The following is a 12,750-nucleotide window of genomic DNA, read 5'->3' as shown; positions in this document are numbered from 1 at the left end:
TAAGAATCAACAGACCTCTTTATTCATTTAAAAATGTAATCATTTATTTACGAATGAGGTATTTTAAGTGCAAAGAGATCACCATTACTTATGCATTATATTCGATTTTTATCATATGTCACAAGTTGTGACTCACAGTACTCCATCTCCTCTGAAAATGAAAAAGAAAATGTACTTTTTCCCATGGTGAGATCCTGAATAATGTTTCATTTTTTATTTTCTAAGGACTGGTGGATATTTTTGTCAGTCTGTCTCTCTCTCTTGAATATCCTTTCTAATTTCATTTGTACATTCACATCACGCCAGGCTGTGGGACTCTCTGTTAAAGTTAGAAATTTTTTGTTTCTGGTTCTGACTTCTGTTTTGACTTTTAGAAAAGATCTGGCATTAACTTGATCATGGATTTGGGCTGTGCTATGATCAGAGTTTACAGTGTGCATATATTATCGGGGGTTGTCAGCTGTTACTGCCAATAACAACCTAATGACAAGCTGTCACGGCAACCATTAACATTAATGTAGAACGCATTAGAATATAAATCGAGGTGAATGGAACTGAATTGTTGCCTTTGCACGTAGATATAATCAGCAGTTTTCCACAGTAGCAACCACACACCATCCAAAGCGCTTTTTTAAAGCATTTATTTGACAGTGTAGCATAATGGCATTTTAGCAGTGCTAGCTACTTGGCTGTAATGTTCATAGCTGAGCGATGCAGGGGTGACCTGAGGAAAAGGAAAAAACAAGAGGGAAAATGAAGCAGGAGGACAGAGGGAAGAAAATGGATAAAAGTCAGAAAACCCAGAAAAGAGTGATCAATTATCAAAACTTTCAATTGTGTTCAGCAGTGTAATGCAGCAACATGTTTTCTCCCGGTGGGGGGCACTATAGCAGCTATTTACACCTCAGTAATTTTCTGGCTAAATTGTGAGCTATTTTCAAACGTCAGACGAGCTGCGGCTGATGAGCTCAGTGCTCAGCTGCCTTCTGTGGAGAATATGTTTATTCTCTGAACTGCTCAATTGATCAAATGGACACGGACAGACAAATGAAGAGACTAGGTGGAGAGAGAGCGAGAGAGAGAACAGAAGAGTGTGATGCAGCGTACGGAGACATTTGTGGGTTTCTGTGAGAGAGAGTGCGAGTTCTCTCAGGAGACAAAACGGTGCTAAACCTAAACCACATGCATGCACACACACACACACACACACACATCTCAGATGAACATAATCATATCAATTTGTGGCCGTCTCAGGCTGCCTGATTAAGACCATCTCAGAGGGGGGCTTGTAACTACTCTCTAATGCTTTTATTCTGTCCTTTCGCATATGCAAAACTAGTTTAGCTCATCTAGATAAATCTTCGTATGTTGGAAAAATGCCCTATTTTCCAAACTAGCAAAGCACTCCCTAGTTTTTTTCACCACTGTCTCGCTCTCCTGCTCTTCTGTGTTACACATCATGACCTGCACACATAAATCACACGTACACACACTCTTCTACTAAAAGTATTAATATACATTGGCTGTGTATACCTGTTGATATTTGTGTAGCGCTCTCATTTCCAGAATGGTTTTATTGGATGTGGGGACATATGGATTATAAATCCCTCTTTTTTTAGGAGGGACTTCACTCCATAGTGAAAATCTACATATATTCACGTAGAGCATACAAACGCACTCTTCCACTTGCATACAAATACACACACCCACACACTCGAGAGATTGCGGCAGGGTAGACCTCATTTGTAAACAGATTCTAAAGTTAATTGCACGCTGCATTTCAATTGAGCTGCCGAATCCTTGCGGTTTTGTTCCCCTGATTTGCTGTCGCAACTGTTTGATTCCAAAACCAATGTGCTGGTAATGACTCAGTGTCCCATATGAACAGCAGCAAGATTCCATCTCATCTCATCGTAGGTGCAGAGTGGCTTCAGCATAAACTGGGAGCTCCGTGGGGAAAAAGTAAAAGATCATCCCCTCGTTTATGTTCTATTTCCCTGCCTCCCGTATTCTTGATTACCTTTCTGAAACCCCTGTTGCTTGCCAGGTTTTGACAGTTTTCATTTTGAGTTCACTCACTTTGGCTTTGAATATTTCATTTAGAGTGTTTGCAGGTTGTGAGGTTAGGGAGAAACTTCTGAGAGTGGCAGAGGTGTAATTGCCTTGTTCAAATATTCAACATTTTCCACAAAACACTTGTTACATAATGTTTGATCATGTGCGCTGCCATATGTCATCTTTACCTGAATGTGAGGCTTGTTTCACTGGAAAGGAGTCAGCTTGCTTACAATCCTTGCTTAGAAAAATTCATATCCTCTGGTGATGCAGCTCGGGGCAGGTTGGGTGACAGTGCCATATCAGAATAATGCCATGAACCTCATCTGTGGCCATATTGTCGCTGCCAGAAAGTTCAGCTGTGACAGCTGTTGAGTCACTGCTGCGGGCAACATTGTGAAGAGAGCTGACACAAGTTAGCATTTCCAGTGAAGGCCACCACTGGCTCACAGTCATTTTACTTCTCTCACTATATAAACCACTAGTATTTACTCTGTCAGTTCATTTTTCTCTCTCATTCCTTTCATTTTATTTTCCTTCACTTTTCCTCCTTCCATCTTATCTGTTTCTCCTATCGCCTCCTTCTCTTCCGCAGCTGTGTGTGCCAGTGATTACATGCCTCTCAGCTCTCAGCACAAATAACTTCTTGTATCGTTCCACATAGTTTATTGCTGCTTCTGACTGAATATACAATGGCGTGTTTGTATGTGTGTCCATTTCAGTGTTCACCATCGGCCCAGGCATGAAGATAAGATCACCTGGAAATTATGTTTGATTTCCTTTTTCTCTGTTTGATTCGAGTCTTACAATTGCTCAAGTCAACCCACAATTGTGTGATTTTGTTGATTAGGTGTGTGTGTGTTGGTGTGTGCATCTGCCTGTTTATGGGTCCGCAGCTTTAGCGCAGAGTGAGGCTCAGGCTTCCTCATGCCTGGCACTGAAACAGGAATGAGGAGTCGGGTAATTTCTGTGTTGGCACCAATAGTCTGGCAGTGGGTACCTCTAGATACGTACACAAAAACACACACTAACGGACAAGAAAACATACATATACCAAGAATTTACGATTTGAACTTTAACAAACAAACTAACACACGCAGGTATGTCGTCCTACTGTACATAATTTCAACACTGAACACTGTCCAACACACTTTTCATCCTGCCCGTCTCCCAGTGGCAGGGTGATAATCCCTAAGCATGTGGTGTGGTTGTGGTTTGCTACACTGGTTTGGCGCAGCTGACACACACTGGCGCGCTGCCCCTCATGAGTGGCACTGGCTAATGTCACACGCGCATAAACACTGGCTACATTGTCTCATACACACACACACACACACACACACACACACACCACACGCTGAACCCAGTCATTAGTTCTGCGTCTCTCATGAGGGCACATCACTGTCGGGGCTGGTGTCTTTGTTGGGGCCTGCTGTCTCACTCTGTGAATGGTGCGACCAGCCAGAGGGGATTGCCATTTGACAGGGATTATACATCATAATTAAGCTCCATGGTGAGATCTTTATGCTGTAGTTGTCAGGATATCACAAGTATTGACATTTTGTGGGGGTTTCAGCGGATCACACACACACACACACACACACACACACACACACACACACACACACACACACACTTCATTGATAGGCCCAGCTGCAGGTCATGCTCCTCAGCCGTGATGGGGAAACAGTTGATCCCCATAGATACAGCAACTCAGCTTCCTGTCTGCAACTTCTGCCCATGACTCACCACATGTCCCGGTGCGGCGAACACGGCAGAATTACACACTTTAATTTAAATACTTTCATTTGTATTGTGAATTTCTGTTTTTCCCAGCACCGTGTGCTTCAGTTTGGGCCATTCATGTTCAATTTTCCTAATTCAAGCAAGATATTTTCTTCGTTTATCTTGGTTATTTTGTCATCCTGAAGCAGGTGAGCGGACCAGCAGCTACGGGAAAGGAAGTTTCCAGATAGGTTTATAGGGGTCGGGAGGTGTCGCACAAAATAAATGAAAGTCCTAATTCCATTTGACATTTATCTAATGAGAACCAAATTTCTAGTATTAGAGTGACAAAGAGGTGCAATAGGATCCACTTGACAGTAATTGCCTAGCAGCCAGTACACTCAACTTGGCCATAAATCTCCATGGAATGGGTTGGAGAGGAGTAAGCAGTCAATCAGGATAGATTGAGACACTTCAACTGAGAGATCACTTTTCAACTCCCAGCTAGGAGTTTCCTTCATGACAAGGGTGATCACAGAGTTATCAAGGTCTTAGTTATTTATTAGATATTTATTTTACAGGGAAACAACACTTCAAAGTTTTGCCAGTTAAAGCTCCCTTTTTATTGTTTGAAAGGTGCAAAAGCCAAAATTGTTTTGTTGGGCTGCAGGAATTCACTCTGTAGTTCTTTGCTTTGGTCTTGTCTATTGATTCCAAAATGCAAAGGTACTCAGCTCACTATTAAAGAAGACAAAAAAAACAAAACAATCACAAACCACACTATGTGTGGGTGTGATTTGATACAGTTTGACTAACACTGCTGGCAATATGAGCAAACCACTTGACAATTACTGTCACATTTTGAATCAAATAATGAAGCTGAATCCTGATTGGTGCACTCAAGTACGCAATATTTCCTGTTGACCCTGTAGGTGTATATAACATTACTTCACACTGTTCAAATGACAGATCCAGTAGACTTGAGACTGAAAAGGAGGTTCCCATCTCTCCTCAGGTGTCTGCTGCTGCTACTTTTCCTGTAACCACCTCTAAACTACCTCCGGCTGTTACTCTAAACTGAGCTTCTCCCAACAGAACGCCCCATTGACATGCAGGGTAAACACAATAACAAAATAGATGCTCCAGCAGAGGTGAGCCCTTGCTCAGCACTTCGAGAGAAACAGAGAACTTATCAGAGCAAAGTGAGACCCATGGTCCGCAATGCCGAATGGCTTCTTTAGGTGTACTGAGGAAGCCAGTAGCTTTAGCTTGTTTCCCCAGCGAAAGGACAAACCGCACATGAAGCGGGATTGTTTGAAAAGCTCACGGGTGGTTTTTTGTTCAACAAAATAGCAAGGAAGTTATGTTGAGTTGGAAGTGTGAGTATGAGCCTTTACAAAATCTGCAATGTGCTCCAGAAAGGTGAGACTGGAAGTGGAAGCTGGTTGGATTTTTCCCTGTTGACATGCAATCCTGCTCCAATAACAACTGTTCATCCTGATCAATACAAAGCTTTAGTGTCACTTCTCCCCAAGGCATTGTGGGAAGGAGATTACATGTCCCATGTGAATACCATTAAAGCACAGTGAAAATCATTTTATTTAAATCCTAACAAACACATACACAACTGCTTTAACCATCTATCCTCATTAAGAATCATTTTCAGCTGAGTAAATAGCTCAGCCTCTTGTCTTTGATCTGTTTGAAGAAAAACAGGAGGGATTGATAGTCATCAAGCTACTGCTGTATCCCTGTTTTTCAGTTTTACCCAAAGCTTTGCTCTTGTCTGTTTTCAAATCCTTCCCTGAACGTTCATTTTTATAAGTTTTCTTTTCATTGGGAATTCAAGGGCTTAATTTCTAATTATTACACAAGGAAAGATAAGCTCCGTGGCTTTGATGCTTGATGTCTTCATACAATGTTGTTGGTCCACATGGGGAAACCGCTTTCGTATTAATACCTCACAGACAGAAATAAAACTTGTTTTCCCTTTCGCCTGTGCACAGAATACAAAAGACAAAAGGTCCTCAAAGACATTGAAGTTGATGTTTTGGCAAGCTGTTCCTTTTCTGCTACTGGATGTTAGCAAGGCTGACAGAAGCAAGTAAAGGAGTTCTTGCACAAGGCTTTGGTAGCACTGCTGCTCTCCAAAATTCCTAATCAAATTATTGTTTGGCTTTAAATAAACGCAGTTGCAATGAAATGTCTCTTGAAGCGCCACTGTTCCTTTCCATCCATTTTCGTCCTGGCGTCTTCTGTGTGTTTGTTCTCTCTGTAAACACCAGAAATATCTCTCACTGAAAGAAGCCATTACTTCCGCAATCTGACTCACTCTTCTGTTTTGTACACTTCATATTAATTATTGATCCTCGATGAAGTCTTATCAGCTCCCGATGGTAAGGGCACATCCACTACAGCACGGCTGAGAGACTGCAGTATCTGCACCACAAGCTCAAAACAAACAAAAACAGACAAGGGAACAAAGACGGCAAGAGAATAGTTTAACCTTAACAACACCGTAGTGTCAATGGATGCCGACAGAACGGAAGATGTTTGGGTCATACAGAAGACAATAAGTAAAAATAAAGCTGTCAAATAAAAACTTTTCTTTCTTTAGCATTTTTTTTTTTTTTTTTTTTTTCAACATTTCAAACATGGTGTAAATCCCCATTCTATTGTTTCTTTCTGGATGGTTTAACTTCTGCTGTCACACTAAAATAATTCATTAACAAGAGTATGAGTCAAACTAAATGTTTTTAATTTGAGCCAAATTCTGCCTCTTACAGCATGATGTTGTTATAGAACATTTAGACTCAGTGTATGAGTGTTAATGTGTTCATATAAGTGGGTGTCGTCTTCTTCCGCTTGGTTCACCAAAGTGTAACTTGAGTCTTTATTAAAGTGGCCTCTAGTTACATCTGTGACAGATGTATATTAACGTCTTATAAGTTAAAGGTTTTAATTACTTAGTCATACCCAAGGCATTACGTTTGTTAAGTGATATCCAGGACCAGAGAGCTTTCTGTTTAAAACTTTCAAACTATCTGTCTGTTACAGTGAAGTTTTGGGCTTGTTCTTAATCATCATTCAGCAATAAGGTCTTAAAATGGTTCATTAACTTCAAGAGCCACTTGTATCTGAGCTCCAGTGCCAGACAGATAATTAAAATACAGTGAGCTGACAAAGAAAAGATTTGTTCTCTCCCTCAAGTCCTTCGTCTTGGCCTCAGTTTTTTTTAGTTTCACTCAGATTTTCCTGGGTATTCAGACACCCACACAGAGATTTTCATTTCTCTAATACAATAGGAGAAGATAAATGCAAAGTGGTGACAGGGATGGGTAGTATGAATGCAATGTAACATGTATCAGATTCAGTTGTCAATCGGGACTGAAGTTCATCAGGAGAATTATAAGTTTCAAAATTTGAAATGTTTCCTCTGACATAGTTCCTGTTTGAACAAATGGGATGACTCCAGTGTTAATGTGGCTTTAAGCTGTGCAGAAACTGGTAATGAGAATGCATTATCAGTGTACAGGTCATTAACAGGGCCTTTCCTTTTCCAGGTTAAAAACACAGCATCTAGTTGTGAAGGGGGAATTGCATGACCAATGGATATTTTTTTTTAAGCACCACTTACACGTAGCAGACTCCAGCCGACCCCTTGGCTTGTTTTTCCAGTTACTTGATTCAGGATCTTTTATCAGTGGACTGCTTTCTGTTCCTCTGTGCCTCTGTTGAACAAATTGTGCCCTGCAGTGCAGCCTTGTTTACTACCTGAAAGGCTTGAAATGTACTTTTTTTTCCTCACTTGCTGAAGTGGCAGTTGATCTTTAGAGTGGAGTGCATTCAGAAAGTATTCAGACTCCTTCACTTTTTGTGTTTTGTTGCAGCCTTATAGTAAAGAGTTTGAGCTTTCTCCAATATCAGCCAGGGTGACCATCGAGTTTTTGGTCACCTCTCCTACCAAGGCCCTTCTCCCCTGATAGCTCAGTTTGGCATGTTTGGCCAGAAGGAGTTCTGGTTGTTCCACACTTCTTTATGAGAATTAAGGAGGCTACTACGCTCTTAAGAACATTCAATGGAGAAGATTTTTTTTTTTCCTGTATCCTTCCCCAGATCTGTGCGTTGACACAATCCTGTCTCTGAGCTCTGCAGGCAGTTCTTTCTCCACATGGCTTGGTTTGTGCTCTGACATACATTGTCAGCTGTGAGACTTTATACAGACAGACATGTGCCTTTCCAAATCATGAATTTACCATAGGTGGACTCCAATCAAGGTGTAAAACATCTCAAAGATGATCAAGAGAAATGGGATGCACTTGATGTAGTGAAATGTCTGAATGCTTATGTCGATGTGATATTTCAGTTTTTCGTTTTTAACAAATTTGCAAAACATCAAAATTCTGTTTTATCTTTGTCATTTTAGTTTATTGAGTATAGATTGATGGGGGAAAAAAAATAATTAAAATGATTTCAGCACAAGGCTGCAACATAATAAAATGTGAAAAATTTGAATGGGTCTGATTCTTTCTGAATGCACTGTAATCACCCTTTCAGAATTTCCCCAAACCAATCTGTACTTTTCATAAAATGGAGTCAAATCCAGAGAGTCTGTAAATGCATTTCATCAACTCTTAGTCATAAGTTGATTATAGATGATTACTATGATTATTTTGCTTGTTTGATCTCTATATTCAAATTGTTTTTTGTCACTAACTCAACTGGGTTATTACTACCACAGAATAAAATAAGGCTTTTGTTTTGAAATCTGATTAGATTTCAAAACAAAAGCCTGTTTTACACCACTTTTTTGTGAGTGATGTGACATGAGTCAGTGAGCAATAAGGAGAAATCTGTGCCTCTTCAGTTCGGTGATGTGGAGAAATGCTTACAGTAGTCATAGTGACATACACATCCCATACAGTAATTCTCATTGTTTGCCATGACTCACAACACTGCTCATGGATTTCTTTTTGCAGATCTCACTGAGCACCCCAGGTTCTTTGTAGGTGTTAAACTTTGATCATGATTTAAGTTAGTACACCGTGATGACTGTCTTAACATAACCTGCCAAACTACCTGTCAGTTGTATATAAAGGCAGCTGCCGCTGGCTGTTGGTAAAATTTCCTCAGAAATGTGATTTGTGAATATCTGCTGGGGGAACAGTTTGTGCTCAGCTTTTGACTCTGACACTGAGACTGCTCTGGCAAACACAATTTGAGAGCAGTTCATTGTAGAACTGTTTTATCATGCTTGGATGCACATGATGTATTTTCTCTCAGAGGAAATAATTCACATGCTTGTCATAATAAACTCAGTGCAGCACCTCGCAACCACTAAAACCGGATTCGTGTTAATTTTGCATTTGTCACAACTTTGATTTCTTTCCTCTCGTTTTCCTTTTTCTCTTCATTGAGAAGAGGAAACTATTCACGATTAATTAACTCTGTGAGGGATTTAATAACACATGGTAATGTGACCTGACATCTTCAAATGTTTTGTTTGTTTGACCAAAACTCTAAAACCCAAAAATACTCAGTTTACTTGGGTAAGAAATTAAATTCAATTTAAATTTTTTAGCTTCAATATTTTCGTCGAATTAGATTTTATGTGGTTAGTAAGTTTTTTTCAATACTACACAGTATATATACTATAGCCACTGAAAATCACCCATGACCAATAATTATCAGTCAGTATTGTCTACATAAATAATCCATTATGGAAAAGCAATTTGACTATTTATCTCAGCGGGACAGCAAAGAAAGTGCTGCTCGCATTTAAACTCCTCCTAAATATCTTCAGCAGCTGCAAGATGTAAATCAAATGAAGTATGACCTCTTCCCTATAAGTCACGCTATATGGAAAAGTCTGCTTCATCCCCCACTTTTCAGCCCCTTGTATGACATTGAAAAATCTGTCTCTGATGCTGAATTTGTCCAGTATGGCATTCTTTTGCACGCACTTGGCAACGCAGCCGACACATGGACTTACTTTACTTTCATCTCGCCTCAGTCATTTGTCATTTTGATGGAGTGTCATCATAAAAGTGAAATCATAATTGTTTTTGCAGTCATATTTTTGAGGACATTAGATAACGAACAATTTGCACTACAACTGATTACGCTTGATCTCTAATGATGACTGAAGAGGTGGCATCTTTATATGAAAAGCTGATTTCAGAAGCTTGAATTATAAAGTTACATTTTTACCTGTTTTTGTGATAAATTTGCAGATTTTAGCACCTGCATTTTGTTGCATGTATGTGACCATACATTACTGTGCTTGAGCCATAATTGCCACAAAAAGAAAATCGAGCAAAGAAGTTGAATCTCTAATTTGTAGTTAATTTATGGGAAGAAATACATTTTCTAATCTCTGCCTCCTTTACATTTATTTGCAGATTAAAACAGGCTGAAGCATTTAAATAGTATCTGAGTATTTGTATCCATTATATTAAAATGCCAGACGTCTTTCTAAGTGTGAGACATGATTTGCATGTTTACCCCCAAAAATCATTTCAATATTCAAGACCACCAAAGGGTATCAACAGTGGGAAATTATGTTAATGCTATTCCATGAAATCATGTTTGCCATTGTATTGTAATGAAGCATCTAATAAACTAATGAACATGAAGTTGGCACTCAGGGCTGACGCAGTATCACGTTTAATTTGCATGACACTCAAAACAGGCGAAGAGGTAAAACTGTTGAGGTTGCTTCAAGCTGCCTAAGCTTGCAACATGTCCAAAAATGCCTTTGCATTCATTTTCTCACTTGAGAATTGGAAACGTAGGCACATAACATCCTGAATGTCACCTTTTTTTTTTTTTTTACCTAGGTTTTCGGTGTAGCACTTGATTTTCACCTGAAGAATCCTGCAGAGTTACATGCAGTTAAAAAGGAAGTGCAACTTTTCTCCCGACAGTCTTCCAGAACCCTCTTTCTCTCCTATCTGCATAAAGTGTTTATGCTGCAGGGGCACAGTCAATGAAAGGTTAAGCCTCCTGTGCAGTGGGTAAAAATAGACCAAACCAGACTTTACTGTGATGTCAAAGTAATGCGACTGAAGCTGAATTGATTTGATTCATTCAGAGGACAACCACCACGGTGACTTTCGTAAATGCAGCCCAATGATAAAAGTTAGTATAATGTAGCAGAACATCTGTAACGTCAGACAAAGAAGAGGTTGACGAGAAAAATGCAAATGAGTGCTCAGCAGCAGTGGTGGCCAAAGAGAAAGGGACATCTCGGGTGAGGAAATATGTTTTCATAAAATGTATCTCTCGTCCCCACAGTTGGTTTTTACCTCAGGAACTTGTGTTCAAAATTCAGCACATTCAACGTGACCTTATCCACAGAAACACATACATACATCAAAACTCTTCATGTGCAGGTGCATTTAGCAGCTGGCTTACAAATGAAAATCTTCTGGATACACTTTTTGTAACCTCTGCGAGCACAGTGTTCCCAGCAGGAGATCTAGAAACCAGTCAAATACATTGCTGAATTCAGAATGTTATGAGTCATTTTGCCGCTTAGAAAGATGAGTTATGGCTCCACTCTTCCATTACTTTTAGTTTTTTTTTTTTTTTAGCAAACAATTTTACAACTGCTAAAAAGAAGAAATGATCTGCCGTTGTTAACATTGTATTGTGAATGTTTGTGTGCAAGCCTCTGATGCTCTGGCGTGTCATCCATACAAATGGCCATCAGCCGCAGTTTTTTATCATGTTCCAAATCTTAAATCATTTGTCGCTGTTAGAAATGGGTACTAATGGCCTCTCTGGATTAACTCCATCACCACTGCACATTTGTCATGTTTATGTGCTGTGTTTGAAATGTTGAGGCCTGTCCCTACTTTAGTGGCTTCAGCCCTTCACAGTGAAAATGACTTTGTTATCAAATAAGGTTAAAACTAACATGAGGTTTACCAGAAGAAAAATGTTGTGAAATCTGGGAAATAATAAATTTACCTCTAATCTTTTTATCTCATCTGAGTCTTTTTCTTTTCTTTTCAGAACAAAAACACATTTTTCCAGCGTGCAATTGGTTTATTTGTAACATAAGAATCTTAATAATAAACTTAACGGTTTCAAGCTTTGGGATGTTGTTGCCATATCAGAGAGAGAGAGAGAGAGAGAGATAGAGAGAGAGAGGGGTTTTGCCTCAGTGTGCCACAAACACATTTACGACTACAGACTGATGCATACTTAAAAACATGAGCCGCACATGTAAATCCTAAAAAGCTTCAAATTAAGTGCAGTGCAGCTCTGTGATTAAAATAATAAGCTGATAAAACAATACAGTGTATCTGGAATGTCGAGCCATGGTTGCTCTCCCTTTGCCCTGACTTCAGAAGAACTACACTTTCAGCTGGTTCAGCTGTTTACAAGCCAAGGTGTGGGCGCTTTGGTGGGGACGAGAGGTTCTGCTGCGAACGCTCTGCAGCCTCTTGCCAAAGGAGAGAAAGTCTGCAGTGGACAAAACGTGCAAATCATATTTTAACATCTCTAATCAGACGTTAAACGTAGTTAAAAATGTAAGAAGTATCGTTAACACTAATGAAGTGTTATGAGTAACTTATTCAATGATACGTTGTTATTTAAAACTCATAATGTTAAATTTTACCGTGTGGAGGAGTGTATCATTCCATTTAATATCTCATTTTATTCATGTGTCTGACTTTTAAATAGTCACAGCGTTTATACTTGCAGAGAGTTGCTCTTGGGAGAGATGTATTGCTCCATCCATAGGGAAGCCATTAGATTTTCTCCACTGCAAAAGTATTATAATTCAAGCGTTAATCTTCTGAATGTGATAGAATTTCATTTCAGACTGATAATGGTTTCTGCAACACTGAGGGTTTGATTGAATGCAGAGGGATAAGTTAGAGGTTCTAGAAAGGTTGCAGAGCAGGAGACAGTATTATCGTTCTAGCAGGTCTCTACCATAAATTGTGTGAGGAGTTG

At 39.6% G+C, this 12,750-nt stretch overlaps 1 protein-coding gene across 2 annotated transcripts in view; it reads left to right on the top strand.

Annotated features, from left to right (window-relative positions):
* Positions 1–12,750, top strand: part of vps50 (VPS50, EARP/GARPII complex subunit) — a 95,465-nt gene that overhangs the window by 68,717 nt on the left and 13,998 nt on the right. The window lies entirely within an intron of this gene.

This window comes from Seriola dumerili, unplaced genomic scaffold (genome assembly GCF_002260705.1).
Source record: "Seriola dumerili isolate Sdu_G_001 unplaced genomic scaffold, Sdu_1.0 BDQW01000110.1, whole genome shotgun sequence".
Taxonomy (NCBI): Eukaryota; Metazoa; Chordata; class Actinopteri; order Carangiformes; family Carangidae; genus Seriola; species Seriola dumerili.
Note: the sequence above shows the minus strand (reverse complement) of the source record. Positions and strands in the feature narration are given on the sequence as shown.